We start from the raw sequence: 17,267 nt of genomic DNA, 5'->3' as shown, positions 1-17,267 counted from the left end.
CATCGGGAGTGAGGCTCCCTGAGGCGGGCGCACCCCACATGTCCCGTCCCACAGGCCCTTGGAGCAGCTGCTCCTCCAACCTTATCTTCCCTCTGCCTCCATGGAAACCTGAGAAAGACGGAAAGGGGGAAGTGGCTTTGGTTTCCCAACACAAATAACCCCAACAGAGCTTTCTCAGCAGTGACCCTTAGCCTGTTGTGTCAGCCTCAGGCTGAAGGAGGAAGGAAATAGACCTTCTATTGAGTATTTTTCTTCCCCTGTCAAGAAGATCAGAGGAGCTGAGACGAGAAAAGAAAAGGAGTCAAAAGCACCTTGTTGCCTCCTCCTGCAGGATTTGTGTTGCTCTTCCCCTCCCTTCTTGAGCTCTAAGTAAACAGACTCCCCGGCTGAGGAAGGCCCCGGGCCCAACTCGAGCAGGCCATAAATAAGAGCCCTTCAGCCTCTGGCTCTCGGTGAGTCGGTGAGTCGAGAGGCCACTTGTGAGAGGAACATTTGATAGCGGGGGAGCGGCGGGGGGAGGGCGCTCGTGTTAATTGAATCCCAATTTCCTTCTCCCAGGCCTGCTCTTATCTTTTTAATTATACAAGGCCTTTAATCTTCCTGAGGACTTGTCTCTGTCATTAATGCGTGATCTCTATTAGAGATAGGGGTCTGCTCGGGGTAATGGGAGCCGCAAGCGGAGGCCTCTGGAAACTTTTTTGCTTTTTGAAACACTCAGGAGTTACCCGGGGCAAATCCAGGTGGAGGGGGGGGGGCGGGGGGCACCCTGGGCTCCCCTCAGCTCCCAGATGATGGCCTTTGGGCTGTCTGTACTTGACGTGCTGGACTGTGGCACGTGGGACAAGAGCCTCTGCTGGCCAATACCTGTCGTCGTGGCCCTAGCAGCGGAGGGACGGTCGAGCTGCCCGCAAGGCCATCCCAGGTACTTCTCGGGGGGGAAAGCGGTTCAGCGACACTCACGGGATGCTGGGCACCCAGGTAGGAGCCCGGAAGGAATTGGATATTCTGTATCTGCTAAACATTGGAGCCTGCCGTAGGTGCTTGTGAATGGAAACGTGTTCTCACGGGCTTTCCTTAATGTCGCAGGGATGCGGGACCTCCAGGTGACAGTGGCGTGGGACACTCCACGGTTACATTGCTCTTCGACCCCTGCCCTCCCAGCTGCCCTGTCAAATGGCTAATGAGTTGTAAACCAATACTTAGGGGTGCGAAGGACATGCCCTGTTTGAAGGGAGCTGGCTCCTTTGAAATGTTCAACAAATGTTTGCTAAATAACTTTTCAAACAAGGGCTCTGAAAGCCGTTCAGCCTAGAACGTGAATTCACAAGTGTTTCTCGAGCAGTTGGAGCTCTCATCTAGAGATTTAGGTTCTCCTGGAATTCATTTTTCTGAGCCGCACAGTGGCCTTCCGGGTTTCTTCACCCAGGCAGTCTGTATGTCACATGCCACACTGGCTCCTGCGTGTGCAGAAAGATGGGTGAGGCTGAGTCCCTACAAGGAGCCTAGTGCTCAGCTGGGAAACAAGATATCTTTTGTTAGTCTTAAGTCTATTGCAAATATTTATAAATAAATACATGTGTATATATAAGGCAGTATATAGTATATATTTATACACTATATATATGTGTGTGTGTATACACACACACACACACACACACACTGTGTGTGGGTATATACACACCTAACACAACCACATACATATTACATACGTGTGTATATATTTAAGATTTTGTGTATTTATATATATATGTATATGTATGCTTCTATACACATATATATGTATCCATATATATGTATATATATATAGAGAGAGAGAGAGAGACTTATCTTCAGAGAAGTCAGTTGCAATGTCAACTGTATCTATGTGTCTATCTATCTATCTATCTACCTGCCTACCTACCTGTTTATCTATCCACACACCCAAATATACAAGTGACTTCTCTAAAGACAGAAGCCCCCACAAAGAGCATCAATAGCCAACTGCAGATCCTGAGTGTGCTTTTGTGAGCCTCTGCACCGAGCCCCATGTGTCACCAGCTCACACAACCACCTTAGAGGTTTTGGAGGTGGCCTGGCTGTTACTGACTAAGGCCTCATAACGAGAAAATTCAAGAGGCAGGGTTCCAGCCCATGTGGTCCACAAAGCTTGGCCTTCTAACCCCAAGCCTTAGAGCCAAAACTTCCCTCTTTGTTTGAAACCACAGTTTGCTCCTGAAAGTGGGTAGTTCTGGCCATAGGCTTCCCATGAAACATAATGAACCTGGACATGGGCCAGAGAAGAGCAATTAAAACACTCAAGGGGAGGGAGAGGCTTCTGTTTAAGGACAGACTTTAAAAAATAAACCCAAGAGTCAAGTCTGGAAAGAGGAAGGGTGAACAGAGAGATGTGGTGGAAGTCTATGAGATGGCAGAGGGACGGAAAGGGAAGGGCCAGGTGTGCCTGCCTGCCAAGGGCCACTCACCGAAACTTAGAGGCAGCAGCATGAGGACAACGACAAGAAAGTTCTATTTAACACGTTCCATAAGTTTGCCGCCTGCTGGGTGATCCCAGTAGGTGGCAAAGACTGAAAATATAAATAGATTCCTGGCCTATGGATGGTTTGCCGTGAGCTCCCTACAGAATACCTGGTTGCTCATTGTCTCGCTCAACCTATCTCAGTTTCTAATGCTCAAGACCAGGAGTTGGAAAACTCTTTCTGTAAAAAAGCAGGCAACAAATATTTTTTGGTTTTGTGGACAACTCTGTTGCAGTTACTCAACTTTGCCATTGTTGTTCGAAGGTAGTCATGGATTAAACATACAAATGGGCATGGTTGTGTTCTAATAAAACTTTATTTGCAAAGACAGGCAGGAAGCTGAATTTGACCAGGAAAACTGTAGTTTGCCAACCCCTGGTCTAGATCAATTCATAGTCGAGTTGAATTGCACAATTTATTTTTTTTTTTAATTTTTTTTAATTTTTTTTTTTTAAATTTATTTCTGAGACAGGGAGAGACAGAGCATGAACAGGGCAGGGTCAGAGAGAGGGAGAAACAGAATCCGAAACAGGCTCCAGGCTCTGAGCTGTCGGCACAGAGCCCGACGCGGGGCTCGAACTCACGGACCGAGAGATCATGACCTGAGCCGAAGTTGGACGCTTAACCGACTGAGCCACCCAGGCGCCCCTGAATTGCACAATTTAAAACTGGGAGGTATCTTGGTGAGACCTCCAGAGGTGTCAGGTGAACTGCCCAAGGCCATCCAGTTGGAGCCCCAAAGTGGGCTGTGTGGCTGTTCTAGGGGGAATGTTTCCATCTTCTGGAGATGACATGCTGGAGGTTGGTAACGTATTCTCCTGCCAGAGGAAATGGTCCAACTTAGCATTTCTGACTCTTCTAAATATGTATTGATGGTCAAAGACTGCCTTTTCTTAGAAAATGTTTCAGCAGTAGGAGGATTTGGAAACGCAACTTACTTTGAGAAAACTATGGGGCACCTGGGTGGCTCCGTTGGTTAAGCGTCTGACTCTTGGTTTCGGCTCAGGACATGATCTCATGGTTTCGTGGGTCTGATTGTCGCATCGGGTTCTGTGCTGATGGTGCGGAGCCTCCTTGGGTTTCATTCTCTCTCCTCCTCTCTCTCTGCCCCTCCCCCACTTGTGCTGTCTCTGTCTCTCTCAAAATAAATAAATAAATTTTTAAAAATTAAAAAAAGAAAGAAAGAAAACTAAAGACTACTTTTAAATTCCCAGAAATCAGAAAACAAGAAATGTGCTGTTCTGTCCACCTTCCCTGCCCAGCCCCCACCCCCAGTTCTGAGATAGAAAAACTATCTTATTTCTTGTTAGTCTATGCAATGACATTGACCCTCAGAGCTGAATCTCTTGGTGGCCGGTGTCTGCAAAGGGAGATTGTACTTCTACCTCTCTTAGGGGTGCTCCCAGTAGGGCCTGGGCCCTGAGAGCATTCATCTATCACATTCGGGCAAGACTCTCCTGAAAAGAACCCCTGTTTTCCATGCGCTGTTGGCTAGAGTCAGGAATTGCTTAAATTAGTTGACATGCAGAGCCCTTATGGGGAAGATGTGTGTGTGTGTGTGTGTGTGTGTGTGCATGTGTGTAGCCGGTGCAGGGAAGGTAATGCCTGATAAATCAGGAATGCATCAGTGCTCAGAAAGTTCTAAAGAACGATTACATTTGTGGCTTTTTTTTTTCTGGGACCCACTGAAGACCCTTCAGGAAAATAACAACTCATTCACTTAAGTAACTTTCTCTAAGTCCAGAGTCTTATTGGTGGGAGGCGGGCATATGACCGTTCTGGGTTTGGTGTCTGGACCTCTTGATGGTCCTGCAGTTTGCTGCGGGCCTGTCAGCCTCCTGGCAGACTCAGAATTGCCCTCTGTGAAAGGGAGCTGGGTTAGACATTCTTTGACACCCTAGCAAAATGGCTGCAGATGAGCAAGGCAGCAGAGGTGAGGGGAGAGCATAGGATATTTTATACTTAGATGGCTGATTCGCCCCTGAGGGTAACATCATGCTTCCGGGAGAGAAAGGGACTCTGTTCCACAGACTTAGAAAAGGAGTCTATCAGTAGGATTTTCGATCCATGTGATAAGTGGCCCCCCTGAGATGTTTGGTGATGAGGGGAACACTGGAATCTGAGAAACACAGCTGTGTTCTCGCCATTCCCTGAGCACTTCCCATCCTGGAGAGGTCTCCACCCTAAGTCTTCAGAAATCTGTCAGGAGTCAAGTCTCCATAACAGATTGCGAGGTTTCCTACTTGTTTCTCGATCCCAAGAAGTGACGCAGGTAGGACAGTTGAACAGGTGCCCAAATCGGACCTGACTCCTGCAGAGGGAGAAGCCTCTTTCAAACATGGGGTGAAGAGGCAGAGAATCCTGGAGTCAGATCCCGGCTCCAACTCTTACCAATCTTCAGTCATTACAGAAGTTATCTCAACTCCAAGTCTCAGATTTGGAGCACACGGACTGACCTAGGCCAGGTCTTCGGGAAATGTTACTTCCCCTTCGCGCTATCGACTCTCGCATGGAGCCGCCCGCTTGTTCAACCTCCCACCCGAGGCAGGCCAGACACTCAGCTCACTCAGCGGCCGAGGACCCCCCCGCCTCACTGGGAAGCTGTCACCGAGCAGGTTCGTCCCGGAGCCTGTCCCCTATTCCGCATACGACTGCTCTTCGAATATTTTTAGTATTTGTTTTCTGATCATAAAGATGATGCTTAAGCATTGCAGAAAATCTGAAAAACATGCAAAAGTGAACACAAAATGAATCACTGATAAATATAACATGCAGTGACAAACACTCAGCATTTTGGCTGCATTTCTTCCTATTTGTGCACGTGGGGGCATGCAAGTATTTTACAAAGTTACAATCCTCTTGACTATAGGTATCGCCCCCGGATCCATCCTTTCACCGACATTGTGAACATTTCTCAGATCACTAAATAGTCTTCGAAGACATTTTTTTTTTTAAAGAATTTTTTTTTTCAACATTTATTTATTTTTGGGACAGAGAGAGACAGAGCATGAACAGGGGAGGGGCAGAGAGAGAGGGAGACACAGAATCGGAAACAGGCTCCAGGCTCTGAGCCATCAGCCCAGAGCCTGATGCAGGGCTCGAACTCACAGAGCGCGAGATCGTGACCTGGCTGAAGTCGGACGCCTAACCAACTGCGCCACCCAGGCGCCCCTCGAAGACATATTTTTAATGGTTGCCAGATTTTCTGTAGCATGGAGGTACCACGACGTGTGTACCCATGTCCTTACTATTGAACGCTTAGGTTGTCTCTAACTTTTCGAGATTGTAAATAACACAGCAGTAAAAATCACTGGAGGAAAATCCTTGCCGCCTTCCGACGCCTTCTTTGAGATAAATTCCCAATCATAGAAGTCTTGGACCAAGTCCACAGAGTGAGGATTTTTAAAGGCCTTGATATGGAGGAACACACAGTTTCGCAGACAGGTTCAGTCCATCTCTACAGGTATGGAGCGTTTCTCAGCATGCCCGTGGACTCCCGGGTTGGACTGAGAATTCTCACATACGACCCCTCAAGTATTGGAAGGTAGCTCTTACATCTGGATTCCTGCCTCCTTCTGGCCAAACAGGCATTTCCTTAAAACTTCTTCCAAGGCTACTTTCCAAGCTCCTTTGCCTTACCATTCTACCGATTCGAGAATATTCTGATTTGTAATTATGGTCTTAAAAATGTGCTACCTAGAACAGAACACAATACACCAAATATGGCCTGACCCATTCCTGCTTCTTTTATTTTGGATACTATGCTCCTGTTAATGCAATCTAAGATTGCAGTAGTTTTCTGTTTTTGTTTGTGTTTTAGCCATCGGCTCACGTAAGTTTATGGCAGGCTGCCACTCTGAGGTCTCAATGATTTGGTTAGTTGGGATCTCTCCCAATTGACACTTGTTTGGCTGATTTAAAAAAAAAAATTTTTTTTTTAATGTTCATTCAGTTTTGAGAGACAGACACAGAGCACGAGTGGGGGAGGAGCAGAGAGAAAGAGACACAGAATCCAAAGCGGGCTCCAGGCTCCGAGCTGTCAGCACAGAGCCTGACGCACGGCTCGAACTTATGAACTGTGAGATCATGACCCTGGGCTGAAGTCAGATGCTCGACCAGCTGAGCCACCCAGACTCCCCTCGGCTGATTTTTTTTTTTTTTTAGCTCAAATCTAATACTTATATCTGATCAATAGTAGTTCAGTGCCCCAGCTTCTTTAAGTTCTAGTGGCGCCCACAGAAAATAGGTCCTTGGTGCCTCGGGTGTGTTTTCACACCGTACTGCCCAGTGGGCTCAACCTGGGGCTTCAGTCTGACTTGTCCTTATGCAGAGGTCAGGAGAAGGTCGTGGGGCTGCTGAGGCCTGGGCTGCCTGGCGCCTTCCTGGCCAGCAGTCCACTTAAGAGTGTTCTCAGTAGTACCTGGGATCTTGGCTTGAAACAACTGTGGCGGAGAGCGCGGCTGGCCCCTCTGAGAAGGGCTCTTGAGTGCTGCTGGACAATTCCACCAGCCGAGCAGGGGCCTCCTCAGCGGCCACGGGGCTCTGCAGGCCACGGACCCACCTGGCTGGGCGCCTCTGGCCGGAGGTTGGCCCTGAGACTTTGCCAGGACTCTGGGTTGCTTTGCTCTTTTCAGGCTCTTTCCCAACACACATAGGTTATAATTTCTTTGTGAAGCTGGCACTTGACACTGTCTTAGAGGCGAGTCCGAGGCCAGCCCCACCTTCCAGCCCCAGCTCTGACTGAACCCGGAGGGACTTGGCGCACAGGTGTGAGGGCCTCCTGGCTCCATTACTGTCCTCCCACAATAGGCACCCGGGCCACCCTGCAGGCTTGGGCGTGTGCATCGGAGCACGGTCAGCCTGCCAGCATGGCCCCTCGGACCCCTCCTCTCATGGGAAGAGGCATAGCTCAGGGGCCCAGAGCAAGGCCTTGGCCATCACAGGGCCTCGGGCAGGTTCCTTGGTTGTCCCAGGGTCCAAGACGGTATTGCTCATGGGCAAACCGTGTTCAGTCAGCCTTTCAGTCCCCGTGATCGCTATGCTTCTGTGCGTGGAGGGGCGCTGGGGTGGATGGCTGGAAGGAGCAGCCGAACCTGTAGAGACAGAAAACTGAAATGAAGACAGGTGGCGTCCACACCTAAGGTGCTCTGCTCTACTCTTAGGGAAGAAACCCCGAGAACATGGGGGCACGTAGAGATGATGGGGGAGACCTTGGCCTGGGGTCAGGGAACCTGGGCTGTCACTCTGAATGTTCTGACCACAGGCTCCATTTGGCCAGCTGGAGTTCAGCCCCCTCCCCCCCACCCCAACCCCAGTGTGGAAGATCATGTGTCCGCGTGGCTCCAGGTCCCCTGAAGACAAATATTCTCTCTCCGCGGCCATTGCATCTGCACTGTGCACTCCTGTCACCTGTCTACTTCGCCGTCCTCGGGGAGAGCAAATCTCTCATCTCTGGAGCCACCCAGGCTTCCCTCCGGCATTCACTCAGAGTTTGGTTACTACGAGGAGGGATAATGCAACTCTTATTTAATTCAGATCCGTTCAATTCCGCCCCATTCAACTCTCTCCCATCGACTATACTCTTTTATCGCAATCATCATGTGCTGTTTTGAAGGAGATAAAGCAGAAAATATGAACATACGTTAAAAATACCCCCACCCCCCGCCTTCCACTTCCTATTTTCAAAATGCTTTCACATAAAGTATTTCATTACCAACTCAAGCAGCTGGTGTCATGAAATACGGTGTCAGATGTAGAATCCAATGAAAACCAAATGAAAAGACACCCTGAGAGCAGACGGAAGGAGATCGCAGCTCCCTTGGGCCACTGCCCCATCCCTGTGAGGCCCGGGCGAGAACGTGACACTGGCCCCTGGTCAAGGCTAGGCCGAGGGTTTGGCAACTTCTCCTCCTTCTTCTGAGCGGCTCCATTATTTTTTAATTTTTTTTTTTTTTTTTTTTTTTACCACCATTTATGTCCTTCTTGGAAACCAAATCCTAAAATCTCAGAACTGGAAGAGCTAGTGGACGTGATGCACGCCAGTGGTTCCCAAAGGGTGGCCCCCAGCTCAGCAGCATCAGCCCCCCGGGGGCACCTGTTAGAAATGCAGACTCAGGCCCCAGTCTTGACCTGCTGAATCCGTGTGTGTGCCTATGTGTATGTGTGTGTAAGGGGCACTCGCCGCCCGCGTTTTGACAAGCTCTCTAAGTGACACTTCCAAGTTGGAAGTCTGCTGATCCGGGCCAGCTTCTAAATTTCAAACTGAGGCCCTGTGGGCAGAGGGTCCTGTTTCCTCATCTCAAAGGCAGTCGACTGGGGACCCCCAACGAGAAGCCACTTCCCAGACAGGGTGCTCCACACCTTCTCCTGGTCCCCACTCCCTCTGCTGACCTCCGGGTCACCCCCTCCATGAGCAGTTCCGCGAGCCTGCTTCTCACTCTACCTCAGAGTGCACAGAAGATGAGCCAGGCCAGTGGTCAGCAGCCCCCGGGACAGCAGACATTCATGCTTCCGGCCAGGCTCTCGGCCCGCAACCCAACTGTCCTGGACAGCACGGGACTCTGGAGGTCCCAACCTCTGAGGATGCCTGATTTCTGACAGTCAGAATATGCCCTCTCACTCTCACCTGCCCTGTGCCTCCTTTGATCTCTTTTTTTCTTTTTCAGGATCAATCTTTGCGGCTGAACCAGACCAGAGTCCCCTGCACCCCTCCTCGCCTCACCCTTCCTTTTTCTTGTCCCCTCTTTCCATTGCCCTGAAGCTGTGCCGTGTGGCCCATGACGGCTCTCTGATGGCACATAGAGAGGCGCTCATCCCAGGGCACCTGACTTGCCAGAACAAGGGAGGCAAAGTCACCTGCCGAAAAGGAAGGCCAGGGCACTCCAGAAGGTGGAAGAGTTTTTAGGTAGCTCAGGTGGGGAATGTGCTCAAAATGGCCATGAGATGGTTAAAACTTTGCCCAGCTGAGGAGAGACATAAAAGCCGTAATGCGGCCTTTGGCATGATCCAGGGTTTTGCCAGACAGACTTGGCATGTCTCTGCGAGGCAGAGGCTCCCACAGGTCAGTGAGGACGGCGGTGGGGTCAGGCCGGACATGACTCAAGGCCACAGGACTGGGCGACGGGGGGCCCAGAGCAGCCAGGGGGCTGGTGGGGAAGCAGTGGGTGGTTGTCGGTGAGCAGGGGATGGGGACGCGTGGTGGCCAGAGAGGGAGAACTCCCGGGGTGAGGACGCTGGACAGATGTCATCCCCGGCACTAAAGCTGGTCAGGAGTAAGAAGCAAGTTTCGCTGAACCCAGGGCTGGTGATAAGGCCTTGGCATGTGTTTTCTCATTTCTCCTTCACGATTTTTCCGCCACCTGTCATGGGCCAGGTACCCCCCTGCTCCGAGGTCCTTTCACTTTCCCATTGGCTTTTTGCCCATCTCACCATACCCGAGGAGACAGACGTAGAGACCAAGGAACAGAAGTATCTTAGACTGTGGGTCTTCCCACTAAAAAGCCACAGCTCTTTGACAGTGTCTCACCTGGTCCTTCCGCTCAGAGAAGCTAGTGAGAGCGACAGAGCAACCGAGGTCAGGATGCCACACGGGCCCAAACTTCTGGTTCCCCCGAAGCCGTTGCAGGGGGAGAAGGCAGTAAAGGGCTGGCGCTGGCCCCAGAATGCACCGGGCAGCTCTCCTCCCCATCCTCCCGCACCCCTTCACCCCCTGGCATCGTGGAAGGCTCCCAGGATTTGTGCTCAGAAGCCACTGTGCTGCTGCTTATGAGCTAGATGTCCCCAGATGAGCCTTGTGTGTATCTACAGGGAACGCCGTGTGCCGAGGGGGAACTCTCAAGCTGCCACGGGGACCAAAGGAGATGGTGGCTGCCAGAGGGTGTGACCAAGCTCAATTCTAGTGATGGTGACATCTATTTGTTCATTTGACAGGTATCTATCTATGAAGCACCTGGCATGCCATCATATAGGTGCTGGGGTCAGAGCAAAGACAAGCCAGAGGCAAGCTCCCAGTGACATTGCAATCACCAATGACTGTGGCGAGTGCCACAGTTCAGGGCTTAAGGGCATTTGTTACCTTAGGGGTCACCCCCTCCTCTTAGTCCTAACTCATAGCTGCAGTTTCTGACCTTTGGCCCTTGGGTAAGTGGGTCAATAAATACTGCCTTGATGAGCAGACTTCACTGGGGGTAGAACAAAGGCCTGTAGATGGAGGTCCCAGAGAGGTGGTCCTTTTCTGAAACTCAAGCCCTCCTGAAATAGTCCTGGGGCAAGATTGGGGACTCCCTGCCTTTGCTGCTGAAGCCCACAGACTTTGGGCTCCTTCTAGAAGAAACCTCACATCTGCTCCCATGTAATAAGACTTCCTATCAATTAAATGACCACAGGAGTACAAATCCAGCAGGGGAGAGTAGTTAAATCTTGCATAAGTTGGCACTTTCAGGCAAACAGAGGAGCGAGATCTTGGCAGACATGCCCCTACCTAGTTCTGCGTAATGGTTTGGAGCATTTTAATGTTTACCTAGCTGTTAGGCTCAGCCGGTTCTTGGTTTGGCTCTCCCTTACCCTCTGATTTCCCAAGAAGAATGTCTGTTCTGGTCCCAGCTTCTCCTCCTCAGGACGTCTGGATCACTCGCTGGGATCCTCGTCACAAAAGAAGTGAAACTTGAATCGAAGGATCTGCCCAGTACCGACCAGGTGACCTTGAGCAAGACACTTAACTTCTGGAGCCCAAGTTTATTCAACTGTGAAACGGGAATAAACACATTCACGGAGTCTGTGTCAGGATCAAATTGCCATCCTCACCGACCCTCCTAACCAAGTGAGCCCCTGCCACGTGCGATGCAGCACGGGAAGCACTTTCTGAGCATCATCTCATTTAATCGTCGCCACGATTCTCACACAGGAGCTCGCTGGCATTACTTTCACGTTACAAGTACATGGAAAGGAACTGCAGAAGGCTTAGATGGCGTTCCCAAAGCCATACAGCTGGGAGTGAGGGGGCAGCAAATCAAACATATGCCAGGCCAACTTTCCACCCTGAACTCCTAAGTCTCTGCAGCTCTGCCTCAAAACAGGTCTCTGTGGACTCCCAGTTGCCCCAGAAGCTTCTCTTTTATTCTCACTGTCTTCTGCCTTCTGTTTGGATGACTGTATTCACCTTCAGTTAATACTTTCATGGTTGCAGAGGAGTGGGGAGGCATCTCCTCCAGGCACTGACTCTAACGCTTTCTTAGCAAACTGTTCTTGTCTCCTGGGCACCTCCAGACACCCCTGGACCCACGTGCAACATGGCTGATACCTGATGTTTGGCGTATCAAATAGCTAGTGAGGGTCATGACTGGGCCTGAGAACAGGAGACGGTGGCTCATGGAATGAACTCAACCTGTGCACTTTCCCAGGGCGTGGGGGAGGAAGTGACAGTGACCTGTTGCTTGGGACAAGTGCTGATGGGTGGCCTGGTATCTTGGGAATGTGCTCAGATGATCAGGGGATGTTTTTTCAGCCTCTCCCTCTCCTCCCCATTCCTGGGATGGTACTTTGGACTCCCCACTACTATTCCCAGGCACAAAAGAGAAATCCGAGTCTGTTGTTTTCCAATGCTCTTAGTGCAAATTTCCTAACAGCAAAGCTCTATCTATGCATCAGGATGTGCTCGATTCGACGAGAGATACTTGGTGCGAATTCATCCTCTGCAATTCCGTGAGGTTATTAAGCGAGGAAACCGATTCAGAGAGGTCAAGAACCTTCCCCAGGGTCGTACAGGTAGAAATCATGAAACCAGGACTCGGACACAGGGTCTGGGTTTCTTCATCACCCTGTAACGTTATTCTGAGTCAGAGTCACCGCAGGCATTTCCCCACCACAGAGTGGGCCACCCTAGATGGGCCCACCCTTGCTTCTTTTATACTGAACTTGGCCTTCTGTGTGGATCTGCCACCTGGGGGTCTGGTGCAGGCTAAGGTGTTTGCCTTCCCTGTACCCATAGGCGGTACCAAGGTCATCTTACTGATACGTTCATCTCACAGGGCAGAGGCGAGGACAAATCAGAGGGAAGGGATGAATACGCCTTCAATTCACTAGGCATTTTATGCAGCTCTGACTGTTTCCTGGTGCTAAATACTCACGTGGGAGGGACTCAGGTACAGACCCTGATCTTCAAGGATTGTAGAGTTGAGGGAGCTAACAGTGTGAACTTAGTAGCCCAAACCCGAGGCAGGAGAGCATGAATGCAAATGAAATACTTTGGAAAGGAGGAAGAACAAAGAGTTCCGACATTGGGGAATATTTGGAGGAGGGAGTTAGAGCCAGGGCCTTGCTGGCCTTTGAGTCAGATGGAAAGATGGTAGGTAATTCCAGACAGGCTGAGAGACTAACCTGAGCGCAGACAGAAGCGGGGGCATGAGACGCGACCTAGGGGCACGCGCGCAGCCACAGTGAGTCTGTCTTTCTGTCTGTGGGCTGTGTAGGGTAAGGTGGTGGCCAGTCTCTGGAGGTTTTCCAGTTGTGATGAAGATGTCCACATAAACTCTCCATGCAGCGAGAAGCTCCTGCTGATTTTGAACAGGGGAGTGACATGGTGGCCCTCTCTGGGAAGACCCTTTTGGGGTTGTTCTAGAGAGACTGGGTGATCCTGGGGTCTGGGAGGCAGGGGATGGGGGTGTTGTGGTAATCCAGGCAAGAGGCGGTGAGGGCCTGAGTGGAAGCAGTCATAGAGGAGACGGAGAGGAAATAAGGATGCACAAAGCTTGGGCAGGGAGGAGGAAGAAAGGGCTTTCTCTGACCATAGTATAATTACCCTCCCCCCTGCTGTTCACACCCCACTTCCCGGGGAGCCCGGAGGGAGCCTGGGAGGGCAGCCTTTGCTGCTTCTCTATGTTTGTGGTCTTGTGACTGTACTCAGAGCCATAGGGTCCCCTCCTTCCTCTGCTGTACTGCATTTGGATGATTTTCTTTATAATGATTGTCATAGTCATAACTATAATAATTATAGAGGCAATAATAAGATTCCGAATGGATGGAGAGCCTTTCTTCTGAGGATGCTAATATGTGTAAGGTGGGGGTGGAAGGGGTCCTACCAGAAATATGATTAGATCCAATTTGGTAGACAACAACTGTCAGCAGTACGGAAAGCCCTAGCCACGAGGGAAGGGTTTCTGGCCTCTGTTCCCAAATAAGACCACATCACCCCTCATAGCAAGGGCGAAATATGCCCCTGCTGTCTGGTGGGCACCTCCTGGGTGCAGATTTGCTGGCAGTGACAAGAGAACTTCCATGCTTTGGAGCTCCGTCCCCCACCCCCCACCCCTGACAAGCCTTCCCCCATGACCCATGGTGTTCAGTGACCTTCCAACCCTACCTTAGCCTCTCTTATTGTTTGGCCATACAATTGGCGCTTAATAATAATTCACAGTATATCATGGCATTTTATGAACTACAAAGCCTGTTTGACTGCATGATCTCGTTTAGTCCTTGCAGCCCCAGAGACTAACATTATTTTATCGCTCCCCCTTTACAAATACCCTCATTGGTTCGACAAGCATGTATGGAGCACCAGTCCTGTGTGGGGCCCTGTGCCGGGCACTGAAATCAGATACTCTGAGATTAAGTGACTGGCACAGACCCAGGCAGGATTCAAACTCGGGTCATCTTTGTCCAAGCTATGTCCTCTTTTCTCCTTCCATGCTACTATCTTCAGTTTTAATTGTGTGAATGACCAATTTACACTTTATCTCTTCATGTTTCACATATTCATTTTGTCTCTTCAAACACATGGGAACATTTTATTAAAAAATAAAGAAACTTAAAATAGCGAATGATAATAATTATTTGTGGCAAGGAACCTATTTGGGGCAAGGAACGTGTAAGATTGTTTTATATCCTCCATTATGCTTAGCAACACAGTTAGGCATATAGGAGTTGCTCCATAAATAGGAGTAAACTAGAAAGTCCTAAATCTCCAACCTTAGCTCCCTTCCTCCCCAAACACTGGTCTCTATCCTCACCTCTAAAAGTCTTCCCAGCACTTTGTTTCGGAAACATTTGGAATCCCTCCTTTTAAATTATTTCGCAGCCAGGTTTTAAATGATGTCACGTATTTTGTGAATATTAATGTGTCCATTATACAGATAGAACAATTGAGGCTAAGTGAGGCCAGTTTAAAGTCCTCAACTCCTTTTCCAATGATTTGACAGCTGGTCTTCACTGCCCGTAGGATCTTTAGACAGATATGGAAGGATGGAAAGCCAGAAGTGCCTGATGGCTGACAATTTCTCCAGACTGCGATGTCTCAGTGGGGGGGAGGGGTGGGGGGGCGGGGAGTAGATCCTTCTGGTGCCTGGGCGGGTGCTGCCACCGCGTGGTGGAAATTGATGTCTGCTGCTCTTCCTTCCTCCGGGCCTCCCGCTGGGGGAAATGCTTCCTTCCACTGCGTTTGTATTCGTTGAGCTTGCCTTGTGCTCTCAGGCACTAACTGCTGGGGATAGCGAGGCAAAAGAAAAGAAACAACTATTGTCTTCTTGGGGCTTATATTCTGGGTCGTGTGTTGTGTCTAGGGGGGAGATGGGCAATAAATAAATACAGAGAAAAACAAATTAACTTTGATGCGCTAAGTGCCGTACGATGAAACAAGACAATGCAGTGGAGTGACGGGAGAGGGGACCTACTTCAGCTGGGGAGGCCAGGGACGGACCCTCTGAAGAAGGGACGTTTATTCCAAGAACTGAATGATGAGCCTGAGTCAGACATGTGAAGGGAGGTTCCCAGACAGAGCAGGATGAAGCCATTGGGGCTGGCTGGCAAGTGTGTGAGAGAGTAGTGTTCCCAAATGATGGTTGAGAGGCAGGCAGGGGTCAAACCTCACAAAGCCTTCTAGACTATTCCATGTGCTCTGGGACCACTAGAAGGTTTTTAGAAAAAGGGTGACATAATCCGCAATGCCTTGTGAGATTCTTTGTGTTTGTGTCTGATCTTGCCATTAAATTGAACAAACAGGTACAAAAAGGGCCACGCTCAGAGCCTCCCCATGGAAACAGACCCACATTGTATAGCTGCATCTTTGAGCCGTCTGGGGATTTTTACAAGCCGCTGATGCCTGGGTACAGCCTGGGAGCAATTCAATTGGAGGAGCTGTGGATGGGTCCAGGATGGTTTTTCATCCAATCCTTTTTAGTGATTTTATGCATCACTGGAGTTGAAAACTGGGATGTGTTGAGGAACCTGGGCCCTCGGTGTTAAGGTAAGGGCTTGAGGGAGGTCTATGGGGTCCTAGGACCTTTGACTTGGCCATCGGCTGATCATCACGCTCATGGGCTATGAAAAGAGAAGGAAAGGGGGGAAGAAAATGGATGGCAGAGCCTTGGGGATTGATGAGAACGAGCTTGGGTGAGTCTGGACTAGACTTGGAACATGGCACACAGGGCTTCATGACTGAATTTATTACAAGGGAGGAAGAAGAAACACGAGCAGGGCCGGATTGGAAGGCAGTCAGAGCAGAGGCCTGGGGATTGGGGGCCCTTGGTGGGTTTGGAGGCACACTCTGGTGGCCACTTGTAGACCCAACTTGCCTTCACACATCCCACCCCACCCAGTCTCCTGGATCCCTCTTCTCTCCCTGGAGGCTTCCAGTCAGAGCAGCTGCTCCCAGAGCTGAGGCCGGCACTCCTGGCAGCTGGCCTCGTAGGACACGTTCTCTCAGGCACCAGGCTCTGATGAATCGTCAGTGCTCTTTCAGTGGCAAGTGACAGCAAACTCACCCAGAGCTGCTAAAGCCAAGAGGGAATCTATAGGTTCAGGTGGCAGAGGGTTCAAGGGTATGACTTCAAATGCGGCTGGATGCCAGAACCAATCGAAGGCCAGGGGAGTGAAAGGCTCTCCTGGATCCGGTGTGGGTCACAGTCCCATCCTGGGAGCAGAGGACGGACTCAGTACCATCATGCGAAGAAAAGGGCCAGGAGTCAGGAGAGAACAGTTGACTAGAAGAAAACCATCAGGTGCTGCTATGGCAAAAGTGGGGGCAAAAGGTGCTTGTGTGACCCAAACCAGCTCATGTTCCCTACAGTGGCCCCATACGATGGCAGAAAAATGTGGAGTTTAGAATCTGCCTTGTCCTGTTGATAGGTTTGGGTAATTATGGGCTGAGCTTGAAGATTTTGAGAAGACCCGAGGATATAACCTCATGTGGTTGAGGGATGGTAAATGATACTTGTTATTGAACATAATAGATGATTTGATTACTCTCCGGTAACGGACCGGATGTATACTGGAAGAGAATGACTGGCTGTCTTTTTTGTTTTTCCCCATCTGAACCCCACGCCCAAATAGAGTAACTCCTTGGGGAAAGATACACCCATCCACAGTGACAAGGAGAAGAGGAAGGACTGCCCTCCCCCAATGTGATCAGGTCATTTATAGGCACTTGTTATGTAAGTAGAATTAATGCCTCATTGTAAGTAGTAACGGGGATATGCTGCCGATGTGGATGCTAAAACCGGACTGAGAGCCCAGGGATTGGACTGGGTAATACTGGCATATTATACAGAATTTGTGAGAAGAGGAAGCAAGGTCCATTCAATTGCAGCAACTAGAATCATCAGATTGATGGAGGTGGGAGCACTGGGGCCTGGCTGGGCAGGGTCTGAGATAAGGCAAGAACATCAACGTAGGGGCAATCACGCAGTAAATGCTCAAGCCTCCGTTCCTGATAAATTCCTTATTCTTGGAAATCCCTCTGAAATGCTCTTGGACTGGCCAAAT

At 50.0% G+C, this 17,267-nt stretch overlaps 1 long non-coding RNA gene across 1 annotated transcript; it reads left to right on the top strand.

Moving 5' to 3' along the window:
• The first annotated feature begins 257 nt into the window (after positions 1–257).
• LOC115510822 lies at positions 258–12,097 on the top strand. Its single transcript, XR_003967848.1, has 2 exons — positions 258–452; positions 9,182–12,097. It is a non-coding gene; the product is annotated as an uncharacterized LOC115510822 (long non-coding RNA).
• The last annotated feature ends 5,170 nt before the right edge of the window (positions 12,098–17,267 follow it).

Source organism: Lynx canadensis, chromosome A3 (assembly GCF_007474595.2).
Source record: "Lynx canadensis isolate LIC74 chromosome A3, mLynCan4.pri.v2, whole genome shotgun sequence".
Lineage (NCBI taxonomy): Eukaryota > Metazoa > Chordata > Mammalia > Carnivora > Felidae > Lynx > Lynx canadensis.
The sequence above is the reverse complement of the archived record's forward strand: the minus strand, read 5'-3'. Positions and strand labels throughout refer to the sequence as shown.